Below are 25,311 nucleotides of genomic sequence, written 5' to 3'. Positions count from 1 at the left end.
GTTTTATAATATAAAAACTATACATTTATTGCAAAAGCTAAGATAATATTACTGTATATTCTGGCACTTTGTAATTATTACCTCATATTGTAAAAGTATACTAATAGCAAAACTAGGGTTCCATGTTTGATATGCATTTGTTCACACTGATTCATTTGCCATAGACTGTATTCTTCCTATTTCATGATTCTCTTCATAAATAACTGCTCTGATGTATAATTAAGATTTGTAAAAAGTAGTTGTCATAAATTTATTTTCACTTTTAAAAAGTGAGTTAGGTATGAGTTAGTATTAGCAAGAATAATCTCTCAGAAGGAAGTTTTAAATCACAAGCTTTGAAATCATGCAAAAACAGAATTTGAGATCCACTCTGTGCGTGAGAGGTCAAAGCGTCTCACGTTTTTGTTCTTTCACTTTACTCTCCTGGGAGGGATGTGCATGGCAGGCATGATGCATTCAGGATCTTTCATGTTAAATAAAAGGGGTGATGGTAGGAGTCTCCCCTTTCTCAGCTCATGCATAATCACACAGTCCTCAGGGTGGTCATTGCTAGGGTAGGTCTGAGGCCAACCAAGAGGGGTGGAAGGAATGCGATTGTGTGCTGTGTCTTCAGTTCTTCTAAGGTTCTTTTTGTGCCTTAGCCACACTCACATTAACTATTTTCATCAACAAACAACCAGCCCTTATTAGGGAGAAAAGTTATGTGGAGCAACTAGGTGATAATTTGGTGCAGAAAAGTATAGGTGAATAGCATTGTTTTCTTAGGATTCTACAATGTTCTAAGAATTATAGAAATCAAAGGCTGTAAATGAATTGTCAAATGGGAAAAAATGTTTCTGCAGGAATAAACTATAATACTAGGTGGTCTCTAAACTACTTTTCAATGATAAAATTCTGTAGTCTATATTCTAAGTCGATAAAGGGAGGTGACATGAAGAACACTGATGGCACTGAACCAGATTATCAGTCAAGAAGTTAACAATCCACAGTGGTAGTGCTCCTGTTAATTTACTGTATGCTTTTTCTCATCATAGTTGCATTAAAATAATATGGAAAAATAGAAATAAATTGAGCATTGAAAAGAAATACAACAAAAATAAGAAAATAACCAGATACACAAACATATACAAAAATTTTATCTATGTCAGAGATGGCAGTGTAGTTCGCTGTAGAAATATCACTGTGAGTTGGTATTACAAGTGGTGAAAAAAATCAATGGAATCCCTACTTCACTCCAAACCACAAATTAGTTCCCCTGTGTCTAGAAACTTAAATATGAAAGACCACTTGTTAAAATATTTATGGGAAAATGAGATATTTTCCAGAATATATCATACGAATCAATAAGAAAAAACAAGAATGGATAAATATATATTTTATGTGCATCACACAAAGGAAACCCCAATATTGCATGTTTTTTTCACACAGTTGATGAATATGTGAAGAGAAGTGCAACCTCATTACTAATCAGGCTAAAGCATGTTAAACTATGTGAGTGTACCAGTTATTATGAGAAGGATATCGATCAAGAAAAATCCTTATACATTGCTGGTGAGAGTATAATGTGATGCAACCACTTTGGAAAACAACTTGGCACCACCTTATGTAACTGACTATTTACATACATTATGGCAATGCAGTTCTGTGCTTAAGTAGATACCCTTGCGAATGTGTTGCATGTAGGCACCATGCAAAAACATACAGGAATGTTCATTACAACCTTAAGTGAAATCCAGAAGGAAATCCAAATCCCAGTGAGAGAATGGTTATAGTCACACAATGGAATGTTAAAGCATGTAATGGAACATTACAGCAACTAGGTAGGTAGGCAGATAAAAGACAGCTAGATAGATAGATGCCATACATGGATGACTCTTAGAGCCATAACATAAATGAAAAAATTAAGTCACAGGAGACTAAATAGAATATGACACCACTTTTTTAAAGCTCAAGAGCTAAGCAAACCAACAATATTGTCCAGGAATATGTACATAGATGATAAAACTATAAAATCCCCCAAACAATAACAAATACAAAACCATGTTATTGGTTGCCTCTGAAGGCCAAGTAGGGGGATGAGAAAGGGTACTAGCACAGCTGTTAGTAATGTTCTACTTCTGAAGAGGGGTGATGTGTTCAGGGGTTCATTGTAATGCTATGTGTCATACCTTGCAGATATATTATCTTGTAAGTATCAAATATTATATCATAAAGTAGTCATCAAAAATGAATTGACTAATAAAATATATTGGGGTGATTTTTCAGGTCAATACTCATTAAAGAAAAATGACCTATTCAAATATGTGATTAGCAATACTAATATAAACATCCATTTTTTATTTTATTAATAAATTAAATATATTACATATGAAATAGTTCGGATTCATTATATAGTAATTCATTGTTCAACATTAAAATCACATAGCTATCACCAGTACCCCAGTGGCTGTCACTCTTCAATGAATTAAGATAAATTTAGAGTTAATGGTATCTACTAGTCTATTAGAGCTTTATTCATTATTTTAACATAAAACTCTTGACGCTTATTATAAATCCCAGTTTTGAGTGAATGCTAAGACTCTTTTTTTTTTTCCCATTAGTATAATACACTGCAAATGTATGGCCATCTTAGAACACATCAATTTTATTTTTTAAAAGTTAGTATCTTAATTACGCCCCTTTGTGAGTTTAAAATTCAGACATTGTTGGAAAGCCAAATTCGAGTTCTGTGTTCTCTTAATAAAGGTTTTACTCACTAAGCATTAAAATTATGTCAGTTTCTTTTCTTCTGCAAACTGGCTTCTCTTAGCTTGGCTGCTCTAGCGAGATAAGAATGTTGCCATTTTAATAACCCTTTCTGAGCTTAATCACCTTTTGAAAAAAATCCTGTTGTTCTCATCCCAATAATCTAATAATGTTTTAAAAAAGAAAAAGGAGGAATACTATATACCAGTGAGTATAACATTCAATAATTTATAGGAAAATGTTGGAAAAGCCATCATGGGTACTCTGATTCAATGATTTTGCTTCTAGGAAATGTATGTGGCAGGTTTTATGGGTTTTGTCAACATTAGAGCAGGTCCAATGCAACAATCTGTTGTTTATTCATATATTTGGTGAGCTTATTTTATTTATTATTTATTCAAGGAAATGTTATACCATGCTATGATCTTAATATTCCTAATTAAGAATATTTTTGATATTGCATTATTTTTCATCATTATCAGGTACAAGTTAGTATATATAGTTTCTAAGAATCTGTTTTGACATTCTGGTCATATTAACAATAACTTCTAGTTGCAAAGAATTGTGAAAATGTGGTACTGATGTATTTGGGAGTAATTTATTACTAAATCCTATCAATGCCTTACAAACCTATTTCACAGTTTAATTTTATTCATTTATAACTCATTAATTCAGTCATTAATTAACATATATCTACAAAGTACTGAATATATGCCAGGCACTAGTTTCATAACAGATTTTTTTTCTTTCTCTGTTTATTTGGGGAGACAGAGATGTGATAAGGGCTTTTTTGGGACAGATACAAAATGCTGTGAGAACCCAAAGAGAATCACGTGATCCAGACAAGAGGCAGAAGAAATATTAGGGATGGTTTCTTAAAAGAAATGTCTAAGCAAAGTTATGAAGGCTGTGCAAAAGTTTGTGGGTAATTGGGTAACAAAATGCTGGGGAACATTTTCTAGTGGTATGAACAGTGTGAACAGCAGGACTAAAAGACAGAGCTGACAGACAGTGTAGTGTTTTAAGGTCATGAAAGTGTTTCTGTGTACCTCTGTTATACAGTGTGAGGCAGTAAGTGGTAAGGGCATTAGAGTTAGTATGAAATGCAGCTTGGGGCTTGGGTAGGAGTCCAATTGCAAGGGCTTGTGTCAAATCCAAGGCCAAAAAACTGCTTCTTACTTATGTATGTCTTACTTATTCAGACTATGTCTGATGTCTTAGCCAATTGGTCAGATGAGCAGTTGCTTATCATAATGATATCCACACATTACCCACAAATCCTGGTTGATCACAATGCCTAACCAAGCCTGTCAATTCTATTTAAAAATATGTGAATATAGCAACTTATAGACTGACTTTGGTTTCAAAAATTGTTAAAAATAAAGTTTAGATTTACTGAATTGGTAAAATATTTAAGCTATTGTATATTCCAAGATGCAGTAATAAAGTATGCATATTCTATTTTATAGAATAGTTATTTAATATACTTACTTAATGGCAATTATGGTTACTTTAACACAGTCCAAAGGAATAGCCAGTACTTTATCACAGAACCATTTGTTCTAGGAAATTTATAACCTTCTTAGTTCAGTTCCCAAGATCAAAATTGCATTCCAGCATTCATTCTAAACTAAATATTTTGTTGTCAGTTTAAGGTTCAGTTGAAAATACAGGAACAAATTCTGCCATCAGCTATTTGAACTACTGTAGTTCATTAAAGATTTTATAATAATAAAAATAAAATATTTTTCTAAGGTCAATCACAGGGCCACAGTCAGAGAGAATCTTTAAAATACTTTCAGTTCATTGTTGGTGAGGGTAACGTTTTCATTTGAAAAAGTATCCATAATCAAATGGTAAGTTATATTGTTATTGGGAACAGTTCTGTCTTTATCTGTACCAGTTAGAGAGACTAAAAGAATCTCAACTGGGATGTTTTCAGGAAGTTCAATTCTATAATAAGGAAATATGAGAAAAATGTGTTGTAGCATGTTAATTTAGATTTATGCAGATGATCTTATTTAATTTAAAATATGTTTTAAAATATACTCATATTTTAAATAACTACTTCTGCCAATAATAAAATTATAATGTTGCTGAAAATTTGTGAAAGTTAAGAAAATATTTGGCATTCTTGCTATAAGGCCTAGGAAAAATGAGCTGCTATTATGTTGGATTAATAAGCAGCAAATTTAGTAACACACACGCATATATTATCACTGGAAATATGGCAGTAGTACCTCAACTTCACAATTTTTTATTTATAAATCCTAGAGCTGAAACTGATCTGAAATTACTTGCTCCACAATTTTGCCTTTAGGCACATAAGTTATCATTGTGCCCATTTTAAAAACTAGAAAACTGAGGACTAAAGAAATTAAATGACAAAAAGACACAGACTAGAGAAAAGAATAAACCTTTGACTTCTTGCTTTCTGTGCAATATAACTTTCTTTGTATTCTTGGTATTTCAAACTGTCTTGTTTTTAGGAGGTTCCTTAAATTATTGAATAATACTAGACTGGAACTAATGCTTTGATCTGCTGTATGCACAGCTCAAGCTGCAGTAGTCCTGTTACTGTCTATTAAATTTGCTTAAAAGTTAGCAGGGACTGTTAATTTTTACCAATATTCTTATGTCGCTCTTGTATCCCAGTTTTTCTACAACTTCTACAGTTGGCTGCGGGACTCGGGAGGGGAGGGGAGGATGTGCTGGCAAATGAAATATAAGTGAAAAGGCTGTGTATCAGTCTAGGCAAGGTAATTAAATATGTGGTTGGAAGTAAAAGGCAACAATATGACCAGGACAGAAGATCCAATAAGCCAGGACCCCTGAGTCTCAGCATAGAGAGAGGAGTGCCACTCACTAGAGCCAACCAAGCTTCATTACCTTTGCATAAGGGGCAAAGAAATGCTTATTGAGTTTAGTCATTGATTAAAAAAAAATTTTGTTGGTGTTACAGCAGCTACTGTTAAATATTCTGACCAATAAAAACAGTTATGTTTGTATTTTTTGTTTGTTTTAAAATAATATTTCTAATTTTAATTACTTAAAATACATTAGGTTTGAGAAAAATAGTGGAATAAAAGGTGAGTTGTCAAATTTGTTAACAGAAAGAATGTTCTAGAAACCAAAAATTCTAATACTGTTCCAGTAAGAATCTGTAAAGTACTAGCTAGAATAGGAAGTGAAAGCAAACTACAGTTGGAGTGTCTACAGAATTATTGTTTATTCTTTCCATCTCTTGGTTTTTTAGTAAAATATATTTCTGGCAAAAAGTTTACAAACTAAAAGTTGATTTTCAAAGTTCAGTAGTGCAATGGCACTATTTCCATATGTGAATTTTGGACTATGTTTTGTTTCTACAAAGTTTTCAAATATATGCCAGCAATAGTATTTCTAAAATATTGTTTTAAGTGGTTTCAATACATTATTTAAGAGTGACCACTAAAGCACTTTTATAGCATTGTATAAAACATTGTTTCTACTATGTAAGTGAAAATTCTGATTAAGCAGGAGATTCTTTTGTTCATCTTGCAGGACTGTCAAAGTTCTACTCCATGTAGTTGATTTTAGATCTATCTAGATTGTCTTCTGTTACTTGATGGTATAAAGCCCACATATCTATTGTTTTCCTCAAGGGTGGATTATTGCATACACTGTTAGAATGAGATATGTAATGAGAATACCAAAAAAGAGTATGTTACCAAAATACTTCCAGACTAGGTTAAGAATTTTCTGAGCAATCAGGTATTCTGAAGGGAAAAATGTACTAGGGATCAGGAAATCTGTGTTTCAGTGAATGAAATCTTATAGATTTGGTACTCGTTTTATATAATGGAAATAACTTATCATGCCTTCATTTTAAAATTTCTATGTAATTAAAAAGCTGAAAGTTTGCATGTGACTTTAGCGCTGTCTTTAAATTAATGCCAGTAATATTTTAAAAATGAATTATAATTTACTATCCATACATATATATAATTTTTAGTGTGATAGTTGTTTTACCTCCCCAGAAGCACGGGGCTAGACAAATGTCATCTTTTGGGGTCCTTTCTAGCTTTAATTTTTATAATTTTCTGAGACAAAATAAAGCAGGTCCAATTGTATCAGAGAAGCTGCAAATTGGCTAAAAATACAGTAAAGATGGAAGGAAGGGCTTCTTCTTCATTCCAGGAATAGTATATTGTTTACCCATTTATTTTTCTCTCTTTTCTCTCTATGACAAAATCTGAAGACCAAATTTGCTATAATAACTTACATGTAAATATCCTGAGTGCATTGAGGTGGATTGTCATTGACATCTTGTAGAATCACTGTGAGTGTTCCAGTTGTGGAATGCAGTCCTTCATTGTCATAAACACTAAAATATAATACCCAAGAATGTGGGGTGGGTGCGTCTTCATAATCCAAATGATAGGCGATTGTGACCTCTCCTGAAGCTAAAAGGCAGATAATGAAAATTTGTTCAACATTCACAAGGTGAAAACACTATAAATTAAAATAGTGATATGGAGAAAACTGTTCTGGGGATAAATTAAAGGACAAATCACAGTTGCTGACCTGATGAAGCTTATACACCTCTCACCGTTGGGGATCTGTGGGGAATGGTTAGTGACCTGGAAGGGAAACCCTCCTGAACTGCATAGGTCAGAAAATATTTCAGGGCTTCCCTGGTGGCGCAGTGGTTGAGAATCTGTCTGCTAATGCAGGGGACACGGGTTCGAGCCCTGGTCTGGGAGGATCCCACATGCCACAGAGCAACTAGGCCCGTGAGCCACAACTACTGAGCCTGTGCGTCTGGAGCCTGTGCTCTGCAACAAGAGAGGCCGCCATAGTGAGAGGCCTGAGCACCGTGATGAAGAGTGGCCCCCGCTTGCCACAACTAGAGAAAGCCCTCGCACAGAAATGAAGACACAACACAGCAAAAATAAATAAATTAATTAATAAACTCCTACCCCCAACATCTTCTTTAAAAAAAAAAAAATTTCATAGGAGGGTCATGGTGGGTGGGGTGAGGGGTACACAGTGAAGCTTATGCTGAGTGTTGAGAAACGAGCACAGGAAATCCAGCTAAAGAAGACTGGGGTGGAGTGGAGGTTGCGAGGAGGGAGTTATGGCAAAGGGAAGCCAAAGGAGAAGAAGAAGTAGGACAGACACTCCAGATAAACGGAATAGCACATGGAAGGGCAGAAATATGTGCAAGAACAGAGTATTTTGAGAAAAGTATATTGTACTGCTGAGGATTGGGTGAGAGATGTTGAAGTACAATAATAATGGAAAGGAAGGATTTTAATTCATATTTAGCAGATAGAATTGATAAACATATGTTCTAGCTGATTAGGCATTTTTGTCTTAGAAGGAGCAACAGAAGTGGAGTGAAGACAATATGAAAAATTCTTAATATCTTTACTATATCCTATCCACTTTTCAAATTATGTTGTTTTAAAGACATAGTTTATTGCAATTGAAAATATAAGGTACTTACTTTTATTATGATGGGGGCATATATTTTCCTGAATAAAAAGTTTTTATTTAAAAATTCACATCTATTAAATCCAAGAGAATTATACAATAAACTCTTACGTACACATCACTAGCATCAACAATTACAATATATGGCCAATTTTGTTTCATCTATAGCATTGCCTACTTTATCCTCTACTTGGATTATTTTGAAGAAAATCCCAAACAACATGTTATTTCATTTGTAAATATTTTATTATCTATTCTTAAAGGCAAAGGACTCTTCTTTTAAAATATAACTGTGATATAATTAGCATACCTTAAAAATCACATTAATTCCTTAGCATCATCATATATTCAGTAATGATGAAAATTTTTGGATTGTCTTATGAAGTTTTGTTGCTTTTCAAATCATCATCTAAGTAAAGTCCACAGTTTTTAATTGGTTAGTATGTCTCTTAACTCTCTTTAATCTATAAAATTCTCCAGGATTTAAAAAAATTGTTATATAATTTTGTGTTCTTTCCATGATAAATTTAACAGTAACACATTATGCACACTTTTTTTCACCTTCCCCCCCCCAATATAATATCTCAGAGATCATCATTATGTAAATAATATAGAGAGAGGTTCCTTATTTCTTTTTCTATGGACATATTATTCCATTGTCTAGGTGTATCACAGTTTATATGATGACTACCCTATGGATATTTTCAATCTTGCTGTTAAATAATGATGCAACAAATGGTGTGTGCATACATCTTTTTATATTTTTGTCAGTGTATTTGAGGTATTTTCTAGAGGTGAGATTGCAGCATCAAAATGTAAATGCATGTGCAGTTTTCCTAGATTCTACCATATTCTCTCAGTAAAGGTTGTAGTATTTTTCATCCTCACCAAGATTTATATGAAGTCTGTTTCACACAGCCTCACCAACAGAAGATATTTTCAAACATAAATTTTTGGTAATCCTGTAGGTTACAAATAGTAAAGTAGTATTATTTTAATTTTCAATTTTATTATGAATAAAACAGAGCATATTTTCATATGCTTGAGAGTCATTTGCAACTCCTCTAAACTGTTGATTCTTGTCTTAGTCCATTTTCATATCTGATTGTTACTTTTATTCTTCTAATATGCAAATATTTTCCCAATTTCTCATTTGTATTTTTACTTTTCTTATGGTGATTTTATTTGTTTGACATAAAAATGTTGTTGTGATGATGGTGATGATGATGATGGTGATCGTATGATGATTTATGTCACATTCATCAATTTATTCCCAAGTGGTTTCTGGATTTTGAGTTACGGTTGTAAGTTTTTCCTACTCACAGGTTATAAAGAAATTCATTCATATTTTCTTCTATTATGTGTATGATTGCATTTTTGAGATAAAACCTGATATATAATACAAAAATGTTTTATTTTCCTCATGCTATGAGTTATTACATCATTTTAAAGAACGTCAACCTTTTCTGCACTTTTACATTTTCATGATCATTTGGGACTTTTATCAAAATTTTATATCCTGTTCCATACATCTATCTATATAATCATTTGTCACTATCACACTGTTTGCAATTCAGAGGCATTATAACATGTTTTAATATCTACTAAAGTAGTTTCCCCTCATTGTGCCTCTGTTCCAATTTTTTCCCCCTACTATAAATGCTTTTAGTTCTTCTGGCCCAAGCATAGTAGAGTTAGGGTAGGGAGCTGTGTGCAGCGAGAAAAACAAAAACAACAAAAATCAACAAAAATAAAAACTTATAATATTTTAATTAACAGTTGCTTTTTAATTAATTTATCTATATTTGCAGCTAATGTAGGCTTTATCTGTAGTACACTCTCTAAAATCATTATTTATTTTTAATTTTGTAAATAAATATGTATTTATCTCTCACCATCATTTCTTATGCTGATAATTCTCCAGTTATTTTGGTTGTCTGGAGTTCATTCCCTAGCAAACTCCTCAGGAAGAACTCATAGGAACAATATTTCCTGATTGCTTCCATGGTCCTGAAATTTTATCTGCTTTCTTTATCTGTGAGGTCATTTTCCTTTGAATAAATTTTTAAAGTCACAATTTGTGTCCTCAGGTTTCCTAAATACGTTACTCTATTAACTGGAAATTCTTGTAAAAAACATCTTTTTACAATTTGATTATCACTCTCTTATAACTGACAACCTTTTTGCCTAGGGGCTCAACTATTTTTTCTTTTACGTTAATATCTAATGGTTTACTAGAAAATGTCTCATATTCAGCCACTCCGTATTGGTCTTCAAAAACCTAGTTTGCCTTTTGTAACATGTAGCCTCAAATCATCTTTTATTTTAGAAACATTTTCTTGAGTGATAGATACTTTTCAGTATTCTGCTCTACTGCTTTTATATGCTTCTTCAGGAATTTTTAGAATATGATTTAAAGTATTGCCTCTTTTCTGCCTATCTTCAATATTATCTTTTTTTCTTTCTTGATTTCTATTTTTTAGTCTTTATAATTATTAAATGTTTTAAATAATCATGAACATGTGAGAAAAAATTTTTTTTCCTGAACCATTTGAGAATAAGTTTCTGATCTTGATGTCTCATCATCTCCATATACTTTAAGGTATATTTCCTAAGAGCATCCTCCAACATTACCACAATAAAAACAACAAAATCCAGAAGTTGACATCAATACACCTAATACTGAGACCTCCTTTCAAGTTTTACCAATTGTCTCTCTCTCTCTCTCTCTCTCTCTCTCTCTCTCTATATATATATATATATATATATATATATATATATATATATATTTTTTTTTTTTTTTTTTGCGGTACGCGGGCCCGCTGCGGAGCACAGGCTCCGGACGCGCAGGCTCAGCAGCCATGGCTCACGGGCCTAGCCGCTCCGTGGCACTTAGGATCCTCCTGGACCGGGGCACAAACCCGTGTCCCCTGCACCAGCAATTGGACTCCCAACCACTGCACCACCGGAGAAGCCCCCTGTCTCAATATTTTTATAGCAAAAAATCCGGTTTTCATGTCCTTTTAGTCTCCGTCGATCTGGAAAGTTCTTCACTCTTCTCTTAATTTTTATCATTTTGAAGATTAAAGGCTGGTAATTTTGGAGAATTTTCCTCAAATTGGATTTCCCTGATGTCTGCCCGTGATAAGATTTGGGTTATGTAGTTTGGGATTAAATATCACTGAAGTTACAATATCTTCTTATGGCATGCTATCAGTTTGACTCATTACTGATGATGTTCACTTTAATTTCTTGACTAAGATGGTGTCTACCAGTATTCTCCATTCCAAAGTTGCTATTTTATCCTTTGCAATTAATGAATATTTTATGAAGAGGTGTTTTGAAAATATGTAAACATTCTCTTCTCCATGAAATTGTCAATTTATTTATGTCTATTTATGTCAATTTATCTCTATGGACTCATGGAGTCCCATGTTTTATAATGGGTTATAATTTGCAACTATTATTTTCATTTATGAACTATTATGTTCAAAGCGCCCTTAAATTGGCTAGAGGGAGCCAATTCAAGCTAATTTCTGTTTGTTTGGGGTTTTTTTAACATACCCTCACCATTCCTTGATCATGTTCTTGCTTACTGTCACAACGAGTTATTTCAAGCTCATCTTGCATTTTAACTCCTATTACTTTCAAAATGAGTCATTGCTCTAGGGAGCTCTTATAGGATAAAATTGTATGTAGAAGTCAGTATCTGGGTACTAGATATGCTCATTGCTATTGTTGTATCATCCTCCTAAGTTCTTTTACTCTTTTAGTAGACGTAGCTACAGATACACATCTGTGTGTGTGTGTGTGTGTGTGTGTGTGTGTATGCGCGCCCACATACATTTACATCAATATCTATTTATGTAACTATACACACACACACACACACACACACACACACATCTTCCTGTACCTAACCATGTAATGAAAAACATGTTTACTCTAACACTGTTAATTTTAATTTATCCTCATATTGTTCATTATAGTTTTCTCATTTTCTACTTTTGTAACTCACATGTCTGACAGGAGAAACCAGCCTTCATTTATGTTTAACACAGTTATTGTATCAATCCTCCTTTATGTAATGAATCTCGTATTTCTGCTGCCACTCCCTACTTATCACTTCTGACCTGAATATCCTTCTCGCTTTGCTTAAGTTCTGGTGTGCCACAGGTCTTCCCTTCCACAGGTCTCCTTACTCACCTCTCAGATTCTACTCCCTATGTGGGACTCTTCACCGATATGACAGGCAGTGTGTGATTAATCCTGCTTTTTTATGCATGCCAAATGTACAATACCTCTTAAGAAATGGAAAAACCTTTCTTTCTCCCCTCCCCTTGCTTTATTCTTAAGTTGTTAGAGGCATGCATGAACTCCTAACTTGTAGTCATATAGAATGTACTTAGAGTTATAGGTCTCTTTTTCAAGCAGTCTGAATTCAAGTGCAGGCCATGACATGCAAATTAGCTGCATGAGCTTGAGTAAATGAAGATTTCTCTCCAGGCATCGTATGTTAGATGGGGATTAGGATAGTAAACAAAGAAGTTATTGTATATGCAAAGTGCTTATGAGAATGTATGATATAAAATAAATATTCAATTCCTGTGACTAATATTATGGTTTTCATGCGAAAAGCTACTTCTCACAGAAAAATCATAAAGTAAAATCCCAGGGAACCATGCTGTGGGTCTGAATTGTTTGGGAGTCCCCTGGAGCATACAGATTGTGCAGACTATTTCCATACTTCTGAGAAGGAAAGAATGATCACTTTTTACCTCATATAAAATATGCTAAATATGCTGCTGAATATTTTAAATATTCTTTTATCCTTATAGAATGGTAACCAAGCTTATTTTTAACTAGTGAAAAATACATTTTATAATATACTTTATAAAATGAGTAGCAACAAAAAATTATTATACCTTCATTTATTGAAAATTCTTTTTGTGTATCTATAAATTCATAATGTACCGAGTCCCCTATGTCTCTATCAGTTGCTGTCAGCTTCACTAGCTTTGTTCCAACAGCCAGATTTTCATAAATATTTATAGGTGCATCTGGTATATATCTGTGGGACAAAAGGGATTTTTTTATCACTTAGTGTAAACAAATGTCTCTTTTCATCTGTCACACAACAAATAGGGAGGGGACCTGCACCAGTGGGTTTTAATTTTAAATTAAATTAAATTAAATTAAATATGTATCACATAAAATTTTAAATATTATGTGGTACATATCTTGTAAGAGTTTCAAGCCCCTGGCCTCAAAAAATCTTTTTCTTTATAAATTACTACGTTTATTAGAGAATCTTTAATTATTATAAAGTGAAGTTAAAAGTTTTCTCCTACCTATACCCTTTCTCTAGTCCTTCTACTGAATGGTTAATTATACTTTATTCCAGATAACAAAATACTACAAACACTTTTAAAATCACTGTTTCATTTCATATTCAGGCATACCTCATTTTATTGCACTTCACTTTAATGCACTTTGCAGATATTGCATTTTTTACAAATTGAAGGTTTCTGGCAACACTGCATTGAGCAAGTCTGCTGATGCCATTTTTCCCACAGCATATGCTCACTTGGTGTTTCTATATCACATTTTGGTAATCCTCACAATATTTCAAAATTTTTCATTATTATTATATTTGTTATGGTGATCTATGAACAGTGAGCTTTCATATTACTACTGTAATTGTTTTGGAGCACCACAAACTATGCCATTATGAGACAATGAACTTAATGGATAATGTTGTATGTGTTCTGACTGCTCCACCAACTGGCCATTCCTCTGTCTCTCTTCTCTTCGGCCGTCCTATTCCCTGAGACACAACAATATTGAAATCAGGCCCATTAATAACCCTACAGTGGCCTCTAAATGTGCATGTGAAAGAGATGCATGTCTCTCAGTTTAAATCAAAAGCTAGAAATGATTAAGCTTGGTGAGGAAGACATGTAGAAAGCCAAAATAGGCTAAAAGCTAGGCCTCTTGTGCCAAACAGTTATCCAAGTTCTGAATGCAAAGGAAAAGTTTTTGAAGGAAATTAAAAGTGCTACTCCAGTGAATCACAAATGATAAGAAAGTGAAACAGCCTTATTGCTGATATGGAGAAACTTTTAGTGGTCTGGATGGAAGATCAACCCAGCCACAACATTCCTGTAAGCCAAATCCAGAGCAAAACCCTAATTCTCTTCAATACGAATGTATCAATGTGCATTTTCTACAATATTTTACTTATTAAGGAGCATTTACAATATATTAATAGGAAAATAAAAAGCTTTGAATTCTTATTCCATAAAAAAAAATTGACTTCTGTGGTTTCAAACATAAAATATGATTGAGGTTGACTTTCACTGGGTGTAAAAAGAGCAATAGTATGGAGCTAATAGAGGTTTGCTTCTAGGTCACTTTGAATGTTTGTAAAAAAATTGACAATGGACATAACAGCAAAACTCTGATATTTACCCCATTATAAAAAAAGTTTCAGTGGTTAAATCTTAGCATTTAAATATTTAGATTACTCTTTGCTTACGTAAGAACAGGACTCTCATCATTAACATTCCTGCTGTTTAAAGTCATGGTGCCAATGCATAACTCCAGAGACAGGTTCTCTCTATTTCTCGCAGCAACCACTATCTGGAAATGATAAAATAAATAAGACATGACAGAATATGTTTTTGGAGTGCTTAAAATATGCAATTTCCCTTTACAAAATGCTTTTTTAAAAATAAAATTGAAAAGCACTTTAAAAATTGCAGCATAAGAATGTAGGTCTATTCCTAAAAAAATCTTAAGGTCATTTGTCAAAAGGAGTATCTTTTGTACCCTCATGTATATTTCTGTGTTTAATGCTACCTACCAATTGTAATGGAACTGTGACAGTGTTTTTAAATACTGGTATTGGTATGCTACACATTTAAGGCAATAGAGTGAATTTGAATTTCTTGAAATAGGAAACTAAAAGGATAACTTAAGTTTCACTGTTTCGGAAAAAATATGTGAAGGTAAACAGCTATCTTATGTTTGGAAAAAAATTGAAAAATCATGAATACTTTAGAAACATCAAAAAAGTTGTAAAATTTTCATATAAAAAGTTGATATTCCAATGTCAAAATAATCAAAAGTGTTGTCTAATAGAGTAATAACTAAAAGCTTGATGAAGTCAAAGAATTATTTTAATTTTGTTTTATTAAATTTAATTATATAATTAATAAGTAGATTATGTACAAAAACAAAAAGCAAATCAAAGTGCTTTTAATTATATAATATTATATTGATACTTTATTGAGCCTTCTATTTCAGAAATATTTCAAATAAATTAGAAGAAACTGAAGATTACAAGGAATATTTAACAAAAATGTAGCTTGACCAAAAATATATTACCACTGAAGTAAATTATTATTCAAAAAAATGTATAAACTGTTTAAAAGACAAAGAAAAAGGGTGATTTAAAATGAAAAGTTTATTTTCAAATATGTCAATTTTCCTTTCTTTGCCACTGGCTTAAAGAAATGGGGTTCCCTACGACAGCACAGCTGTTCTGAATTAGCTATTCACTCATTTGTTCATGCATCCTCAGTAGTATATCATTTAACTACCAAGCACTGATATTTAAAATAAGCAGCACACAGTTTCTGCATGTACAGAGACTACAGCAGAGCATGAAAGTATGAGGGAGGATATTAACAGCTTTTTAGAAGAGATGACAAGCCAACAATGGCAAGGTAGCATAGTGGTGAAATACCCATACAAAGTTAGGCTGCTTGAGGGAGGAACACTCTCAAACTGATTCTACGAGGCCACCATCACCCTGATACAAAAATCAGACAAAGATGTCACACACAAAAAAAACTACAGGCCAATATCACTGATGAACATACATGCAAAAATCCTCAACAAAATACTAGCAAACAGAATCCAACAGCACATTAAAAGGATCATACACGATGATCAAGTGGGGTTTATCCCAGGAATGCAAGGATTCTTCAATATACGCAAATCAATCAATGTGATAAACCATAGTAACAAACTGAAGGATAAAAACCATATGATCATCTCAATAGATGCAGAAAAAGCTTTCGACAAAATTCACACTCATTTATGATAAAAAAAAAAACCCTCCAGAATGTAGGCATAGAGGGAACTTACCTCAACACAATAAAGGTCATATATGACAAACCCACAGCCAACATTGTTCTCAATGGTGAAAACCTGAAACCATTTCCACTAAGATCAGGAACAAGACAAGGTTGCCCACTCTCACCACTCTTATTCAACATAGTTTCGAAAGTTTTAGCCACAGCAATCAGAGAAGAAAAAGAAATTAAAGGAATCCAAATCGGAAAAGAAGAAGTAAAACTGTCACTGTTTGCAGATGACATGATACTATACATAGAGAATCCTAAAGATGCTACCAGAAAACTACTAGAGCTAATCAATGAATATGGTAAAGTAGCAGAATAAAAAAATAATGCACAGAAATCTCTTGCCTTCTTATACACTAATGATGAAAAATCTGAAAGAGAAATTAAGGAAACACTCCCGTTTACCATTGCAACAAAAAGAATAAAATACTTAGGAATAAACCTACCTAGGGAGACAAAAGACCTGTATGCAGAAAACTATAAGACACTGATGAAAGAAATTAAGGATGATACCAACAGATAGAGAGATATACCATGTTCTTGGATTGGAAGAATCAACATTGTGAAAATGACTATACTACCCAAAGAAATCTACAGATTCAGTGCAATCCGTATCAAACTACCAATGCATTTTTCACAGAACTAGAACAAAAAAATTCACAAAGCCACATAGCACAGGGAGATCAGCTCGGTGCTTTGTGTTCCCCTAGAGATATGGAATACGGAGGGTGGGAGGGAGATGCAAGAGGGAAGAGATACGGGGATATATGTATATGTATAGCTGATTCAGTTTGTAATACAGCAGAAACTAACACACCACTCTAAAGCAATTATACTCCAGTGAAGATGTTCAAAAAAAATTTTTTTTAAATAATAACGTTAGGCTGCTTGTGTTGGAATTATGATTCATCCATTTACCAGCTGGGTGATCTTGGGTAGGCCACTTATTTATTTGGACTTAGTGTCTTCATCTATAAAATGGAGGTTAAAATGGTATCTACCTCACAGGGCTTTCATAGGCATTAAGTAAGTTATTATGTGTAAAACACCTTACTGGTGCCTAATACATACTCAACATAATGTAACTGATTTGTTGCTTTAGGAAAAAAAATAAATGTGTGGCTTCTTGAAAATCTGAGTAAGAGTGCCAACACAGTACTTGGCAATTCAAAAATGATTTCAAACTAATGAATCTATTGTTTCTCATTGTTTTAAGTCTTAACAAATACATGGACCCTTGAGATTAGTAGAGAGAATTCATGCTTTCATTCAAGAAATATTCTTGAGCACTGACTATATGATGAACTGTGCAGTACACCAGAGACAAGAAGCAAATTAGAAATAACCTTACCATGGAGGAAATCAATGGAGAAGATTAATATGTAAACCAAAAGAGGATGAAAGTTTATCTAATGAGGTTTGTTTTTAGATCAAGTTGGTGGACAGAGTAAAATCATTTGCCATAATCCTTCCAGAATACCACTGCCATTAACTTATAGGAGAAAAAGAGGGAGAGAGAGAGAGAGAGAGAGAGAGAGAGAGAAACTCATAAAAGTTAGGTTGTACTACACATTTGGTCCAAGAATAGCTGGGCCATGAAATTAACATATAAACTTTCCTGAAACCAGTGATGCCCTAGGAATGCCAAGAGGTATACCCCTTTGGAGGGACAATTGCTCAACACTGTTTAAATGTGTAAACATGCAGAAGCTCTTCTAATGATGAGCTCACATGTGGGAAGAAAAAATGAGTGAACAAACCACCTTGAGCTTAAGTCAACAAAGACAAGGGAACATTTAGGATTACAATCCCCAAATTAAATTAAAATATTAGCAAATTGAATATAGTAATCTATATTGAAACCTACCTTATATGGGGTAGGTTATATGCCAGAAAGACAAAGATGTTATTTTTTTTTTTTTAACTTTTTTTTTTTTTATTAGTTTCTGCTTTATAACAAAGTGAATCAGTCATACATATACATCTGTTCCCCCATCCCCTCCCTCATGCATCTCCCTCCCTCCCACCCTCCCCATCCCACCCCTCCAGGCGGTCACAAAGCACCAAGCTGATCTCCCTGTGCTCTGCGGCTGCTTCCCACTATCTATCTACCTTACGTTTGGTAGTGTATATATGTCCATGCCGCTCTTTCACTTTGTCACAGCTTACCCTTCCCCTTCCCCATATCCTCAAGTCCATTCTCAAGTAGGTCTGTGTCTTTATTCCCGTTTTACCCCTAGGTTCTTCATGACATTTTTTTTTTTTAAATTCCATATATATGTGTTAGCATACGGTATTTGTCTTTCTCTTTCTGACTTACTTCACTCTGTATGACAGACTCTAGGTCTATCCACCTCATTACAAATAGCTCAGTTTCGTTTCTTTTTATGGCTGAGTAATATTCCATTGTATATATGTGCCACATCTTCTTTACCCATTCATCCGATGATGGACACTTAGGTTGTTTCCAGCTCCGGGCTATTGTGAATAGAGCTGCAATGAACATTTTGGTACATGTCTCTTTTTGAATTATGGTTTTCTCAGGGTATATGCCTAGTAGTGGGATTGCTGGGTCATATGGTAGTTCTATTTGTAGTTTTTTAAGGAACCTCCATACTGTTCTCCATAGTGGCTGTACCAATTCACATTCCCACCAGCAGTGCAAGAGTGTTCCCTTTTCTCCACACCCTCTCCAGCATTTATTGTTTCTAGATTTCTTGATGATGGCCATTCTGACTGGTGTGAGATGATATCTCATTGTAGTTTTGATTTGCATTTCTCTAATGATTAATGATGTTGAGCATTCTTTCATGTGTTTGTTGGCAGTCTGTATATCTTCTTTGGAGAAATGCCTATTTAAGTCTTCTGCCCATTTTTGGATTGGGTTGTTTGTTTTTTTGCTATTGAGCTGCATGAGCTGTTTATAAATTTTGGAGATTAATCCTTTGTCAGTTGCTTCATTTACAAATATTTTCTCCCATTCTGAGGGTTGTCTTTTGGTCTTGTTTATGGTTTCCTTTGCTGTGCAAAAGCTTTGAAGTTTCATTAGGTCCCATTTGTTTATCTTTGTTTTTAGTTCCATTTCTCTAGGAGGTGGGTCCAAAAGGATCTTGCTGTGATTTATGTCATAGAGTGTTCTACCTATGTTTTCCTCTAAGAGTTTGATAGTTTCTGGCCTTACATTTAGGTCTTTAATCCATTTTGAGCTTATTTTTGTGTATGGTGTTAGGGAATGATCTAATCTCATACTTTTACATGTCCCTGTCCAGTTTTCCCAGCACCACTTATTGAAGAGGCTGTCCTTTTTCCACTGTACATTCCTGCCTCCTTTATCAAAGATAAGTTGGCCATATGTGCGTGGGTTTATCTCTGGGCTTTCTATCCTGATCCACTGATCTATCTTTCTGTTTTTATGCCAGTACCACACTGTCTTAATTACTGTAGCTTTGTAGTATAGTCTGAAGTCAGGCAGCCTGATTCCTCCAGCTCCATTTTTCGTTCTCAAGATTGCTTTGGCTATTCGGGGTCTTTTGTTTTTCCAAACAAATTTTGAAATTTTTTGTTCTACTTCTGTGAAAAATGCCAGTGGTAGTTTGATAGGGATTGCATTGAATCTGTAGATTGCTTTGGGTAGTAGAGTCATTTTCACAATATTGATTCTTCCAATCCAGGAGCATGGTATATCTCTCCATCTATTTATATCATCTTTAATTTCTTTCATCAGTGTCTTATAATTTTCTGCATACAGGTCTTTTGTCTCCTTAGGTAGGTTTATTCCTAGATATTTTATTCTTTTTGTTGCAATGGTAAATGGGAGTGTTTTCTTGATTTCATTTTCAGATTTTTCATCATTAGTGTACAGGAATGCCAGAGATTTCTGTGCATTAATTTTGTATCCTGCTACTTTACCAAATTCATTGATTAGCTCTAGTAGTTTTTCGGTAGCATCTTTAGGATTCTCTATGTATAGTATCATGTCATCTGCAAACAGTGACAGCTTTACTTCTTCTTTTCCAATTTGGATTCCTTTTATTTCCTTTTCTTCTCTGATTGCTGTGGCTAAAACTTCCAAAACTATGTTGAATAAGAGTGGTGAGAACGAGCAATCTTGTCTTGTTCCTGATCTTAGAGGAAATGGTTTCAGTTTTTCACCATTGAGGACAATGTTGGCTGTGGGTTTGTCATATATGGCCTTTATTATGTTGAGGAAAGTTCCCTCTATGCCTACTTTCTGCAGGGTTTTTATCATAAATGGGTGTTGAATTTTGTCGAAAGCTTTCTCTGCATCTATTGAGATGATCATATGGTTTTTCTCCTTCAACTTGTTAATATGGTGTATCACATTGATTGATTTGCGTATATTGAAGAATCCTTGCATTCCTGGAATAAACCCCACTTGATCATGGTGTATGATCCTTTTAATGTGTTGTTGGATTCTGTTTGCTAGTATTTTGTTGAGGATTTTTGCATCTATGTTCATCAGTGATATTGGCCTGTAGTTTTCTTTCTTTGTGACATCCTTGCCTGGTTTTGGTATCAAGGTGATGGTGGCCTCGTAGAATGAGTTTGGGAGTGTTCCTTCCTCTGATATTGTTTGGAAGAGTTTGAGAAGGATGGGTGTTAGCTCTTCTCTAAATGTTTGATAGAATTCGCCTGTGAAGCCATCTGGTCCTGGGCTTTTGTTTGATGGAAGATTTTTAATCACAGTTTCAATTTCAGTGCTTGTGATTGGTCTATTCATATTTTCTATTTCTTCCTGAGTCAGTCTTGGTAGGTTGTGCATTTCTAAGAATTTGTCCATTTCTTCCAGGTTGTCCATTTTATTGGCATAGAGTTGCTTGTAGTAATCTCTCATGATCTTTTGTATTTCTGCAGTGTCAGTTGTTACTTCTCCTTTTTCATTTCTAATTCTACTGATTTGAGTCTTCTCCCTTCTTTTCTTGATGAGTCTGGCTAATGGTTTGTCAATTTTGTTTATCTTCTCAAAGAATCAGCTTTTAGTTTGGTTGATCTTTGCTATCGTTTCCTTCATTTCTTTTTCATTTATTTCTGATCTGATCTTTATGATTTCTTTCCTTCTGCTAACTTTGGGGGTTTTTTGTTCTTCTTTCTCTAATTGCTTTAGGTGCAGGGTCAGGTTGTTTACTCGAAATGTTTCCTGTTTCTTAAGGTGGGATTGTATTGCTATAAACTTCCCCCTTAGAACTGCTTTTGCTGTGTCCCATAGGTTTTGGGTCGTCGTGTCTCCATTGTCATTTGTTTCTAAGTATTTCTTAATTTCCTCTTTGATTTCTTCAGTGATCACTTCATTATTGAGTAGTGTATTGTTTAGCCTCCATGTGTTTGTATTTTTTACAGATCTTTTCCTGTAATTGATGTCTAGTCTCATAACATTGTGGTCGGAAAAGATACTTGATACAATTTCAATTTTCTTAAATTTACCAAGGCTTGATTTGTGACCCAAGATATGATCTATCCTGGAGAATGTTCCATGAGCACTTGAGAAAAATGTGTATCCTGTTGTTTTTGGGTGGAATGTCCTATAAATATCAATTAAGTCCATCTTGTTTAATGTATCATTTAAAGCTTGTGTTTCCTTATTTATTTTCATTTTGGATGATCTGTCCATTGGTGAAAGTGGGGTGTTAAAGTCCCCTACTATGATTGTGTTACTGTCGATTTCCCCTTTTATGGCTGTTAGTATTTGCCTTATGTATTGAGGTGCTCCTATGTTGGGTGCATAAATATTTACAATTGTTATATCTTCTTCTTGGATCGATCCCTTTATCGTTATGTAGTGTCCTTCTTTGTCTCTTCTAATAGTCTTTATTTTAAAGTCTATTTTGTCTGATATAAGAATTGCTACTCCAGCTTTCCTTTGATTTCCATTTGCATGGAATATCTTTTTCCATCCCCTTACTTTCAATCTGTATGTGTCTCTAGGTCTGAAGTGGGTCTCTTGTAGACAGCATATATATGGGTCTTGTTTTTGTATCCATTCAGCCACTCTGTGTCTTTTGGTGGGAGCATTTAGTCCATTTACATTTAAGGTAATTATTGATATGTATGTTCCTATTCCCATTTCCTTAATGGCTTTGGGTTCGTTATTGTAGGTATAGTCCTTCTGTTGTGTTTCTTGCCTAGAGAAGTTCCTTTAGCATTTGTTGTAAAGCTGGTTTGGTGGTGCTGAACTCTCTCAGCTTTTGCTTGTCTGTAAAGGTTTTAATTTCTCCATCAAATCTGAATGAGATCCTTGCTGGGTAGAGTAATCTTGGTTGCAGGTTTCTCTCCTTCATCACTTTAATTATGTCCTGCCACTCCCTTCTGGCTTGTAGAGTTTCTGCTGAGAGATCAGCTGTTAACCTGATGGGGATTCCCTTGTGTGTTATTTGTTGTTTTTCCCTTGCTGCTTTTAATATGATTTCTTTGTGTTTAATTTTTGACAGTTTGATTAATATGTGTCTTGGCGTATTTCTTCTTGGATTTATTCTGTATGGGACTCTCTGTGCCTCCTGGACTTGATTAACTATTTCCTTTCCCATATTAGGGAAGTTTTCAACTATAATCTCTTCAAATATTTTCTCAGTCCCTTTCTTTTTCTCTTCTTCTTCTGGAACCCCTATAATTCGAATGTTGGTGCGTTTAATGTTGTCCCAGATGTCTCTGAGACTGTCCTCTGTTCTTTTCATTCTTTTTTCTTTATTTTTCTCTGCATCAGTTATTTCCACTATTTTATCTTCCACCTCACTTATCCATTCTTCTGCCTCAGTTATTCTGCTATTGATCCCATCTAGAGTATCTTTCATTTCATTTATTGTGTTTTTAATCGATGCTTGATTCATCTTTAGTTCTTCTAGGTCCTTGTTAACTGTTTCTTGCATATTGTCTATTCTATTTCCAAGATTTTGGATCTGGGAAATAGAATCTTGGATCAGCTTTACTATCATTATTCTGAATTCTTTTTCAGGTAGACTGCCTATTACCTCTTCATTTGTTAGGTCTGGTAGGTGTTTATCTTGCTCCTTCACCTGCTGTGTGTTTTTCTGCTTTCTCATTTTGCTTATGTTACTGTGTTTGGGGTCTCCTTTTTGCAGGCTGCAGATTCGTAGTTCCCGTTGTTTTTGGTGTCTGTCCCCCGTGGCTAAGGTTGTTTCAGTAGGTTGTGTAGGCTTCCTGGTGGGGGGGACTAATGCCTGTGTTCTGGTGGTTGAAGCTCGATCTTGTCTTTCTGGTGGACAGGTCCACGTCTGGTGGTGTGTTTTGGGGTGCCTGTGGCCTTATTATGTTTTTAGGTATCCTCTCTGCTAATGGGTGGGGTTGTGTTCCTGCCTTGCTAGTTGCTTGGCATAGGGTGACCAGCACTGTAGCTTGCTGGTCGTTGACTGAAGCTGGGTGCTGGTGTTGAGATGGAGATCCCTGGGAGATTTTCGCTGCTTGATATTATGTGGAGCTGGGAGGTCTCTTGTGGACCCGTGTCCTGAAGTTAGCTCTCCCACTTCAGAGGCACAGCACTAACTCCTGGCTGCAGCACCAAGAGCCTTTCATCCACACATTCACAAAAAAAGAGCAGGGGGAAAAATCAAAAATCTTGCTCTCCAAGTCCACCTCCTCGATTTGGGATAATTCGTTGTAAAAAGAGGAAAAGGGCGAAAAGTCTGAAATCTTGCTAAGTCCACCTCCTTAATTTGAGATAATTCGTTGTAAAAAGAGGAAAAAAAAGGGGGGGAAAGTCTTAAATCTTGTCCTCAAGGTCCACTTCCTCAATTTGGGATGATTCGCTGTCCATTCATGCACTCCACAGACGCAGGGCACATCAAATGGACCGTGGAGCTTTAATCCGCTGCCTCGGAGGCTGCACAGAGAGATTTCCCTGTCTCTGCTCTCACAGCTCCCGGGTCTCAGCCTTGGACCTGGCCCCGCCTCTGCGCGTAGGTCGCCGGAGGGCGTCCGTTCTTCGCTCAGACACGACGGGTTTAAAGGAGCCGCTGATTCGGGGGCTCTGGCTCACTCAGGCAGAGGGGAGGGAGGGGAATGCCCTCTCCTCGCGCACCAGGCAACAAAAGGGAAAAAAGTCTCTTGCCTCTCCGGTAGCTCCAGACCCTTTCCCCGGACTCCCTCCGGGCTAGCACTAACCCCTTCAGGGTCTCTTCCTGCCGCCAGCCCCAGACCTCTCCCTGCGCTCCGACTGAAAGCCGATACCCGAGCCTCAGCTCCCAGCCCCGCCCGCTCTGGCGGCCGAGCAGACAAGCCTCTCGGGCTGGTGTGTGCCTGAGGGCACCGATCCTCTGTGCCAAAATCTCTCTGCTTTGCCCTCCACACCCCTGTTGCTGTGCTCTCCTCCGCTACTCCGAAGCTTTCCCCCTCCGCCACCTGCAGTCTCCGCCCTCGAAGGGGCTTGTAGTGTGTAGAAACCTTCCCTCCTTCACGGCTCCCTCCCACTGGTGCAGGTCCCGTCCATATCCTATTGTCTCTGTTTATTCTTTTTTTCTTTTGACCTACCCAGGTATGTGGGGAGTTTCTTGCCTTTTGGGGGGTCTGAGGTCTTCTGTCAGCGTTCAGTAGGTGTTCTGTTGGAGTTGTTCCACGTGTAGATGAATTTCTGATGTATCTGTGGGGAGGAAGGTGATCTCCGCGTCTTACTCTTCCGCCATCTTCCTCCGGCTCTCCAAAGATGTTATAATAACATAAAATGTATTAAAATAACTGATACATTTAATAAATTCACAAAAAGAAACCATATAATTTTCTAAGTAAATGGAGAAAAATATTATAAAATTCAACATCAAATATCCCTTAACAAATCAGGAATAAAAAAAAATAAAAAAACTTTTCTGAGCTTCCCTGCTGGCGCAGTGGTTAAAAATCCTCCTGCCAATGCAGGGAACATGGGTTCAATCCCTGGTCCAGGAAGATCCCACATGCCGCGGAGCAGCTAAGCCCG

The 25,311-nt window shown here is 35.4% G+C and overlaps 1 pseudogene across 1 annotated transcript in view; it reads right to left on the bottom strand.

Moving 5' to 3' along the window:
• Window positions 1-25,311, bottom strand: part of LOC307057946 (cadherin-related family member 3-like) — a 178,530-nt pseudogene that overhangs the window by 73,547 nt on the left and 79,672 nt on the right. The window contains exons 11-14 of the transcript in view: window positions 14,759-14,862; window positions 13,146-13,291; window positions 7,007-7,187; window positions 4,542-4,698 (exon numbers count right to left, since the gene is read on the bottom strand). The product of the transcript in view is annotated as a cadherin-related family member 3-like (transcript). The remainder of the gene's footprint in view (window positions 1-4,541; window positions 4,699-7,006; window positions 7,188-13,145; window positions 13,292-14,758; window positions 14,863-25,311) is intronic.

The sequence above is a fragment of the Hyperoodon ampullatus genome, assembly GCF_949752795.1.
Source record: "Hyperoodon ampullatus genome assembly, chromosome: 9".
NCBI classification, from domain to species: Eukaryota; Metazoa; Chordata; class Mammalia; order Artiodactyla; family Ziphiidae; genus Hyperoodon; species Hyperoodon ampullatus.
This window is presented reverse-complemented; position numbering and strand designations above follow the sequence as displayed.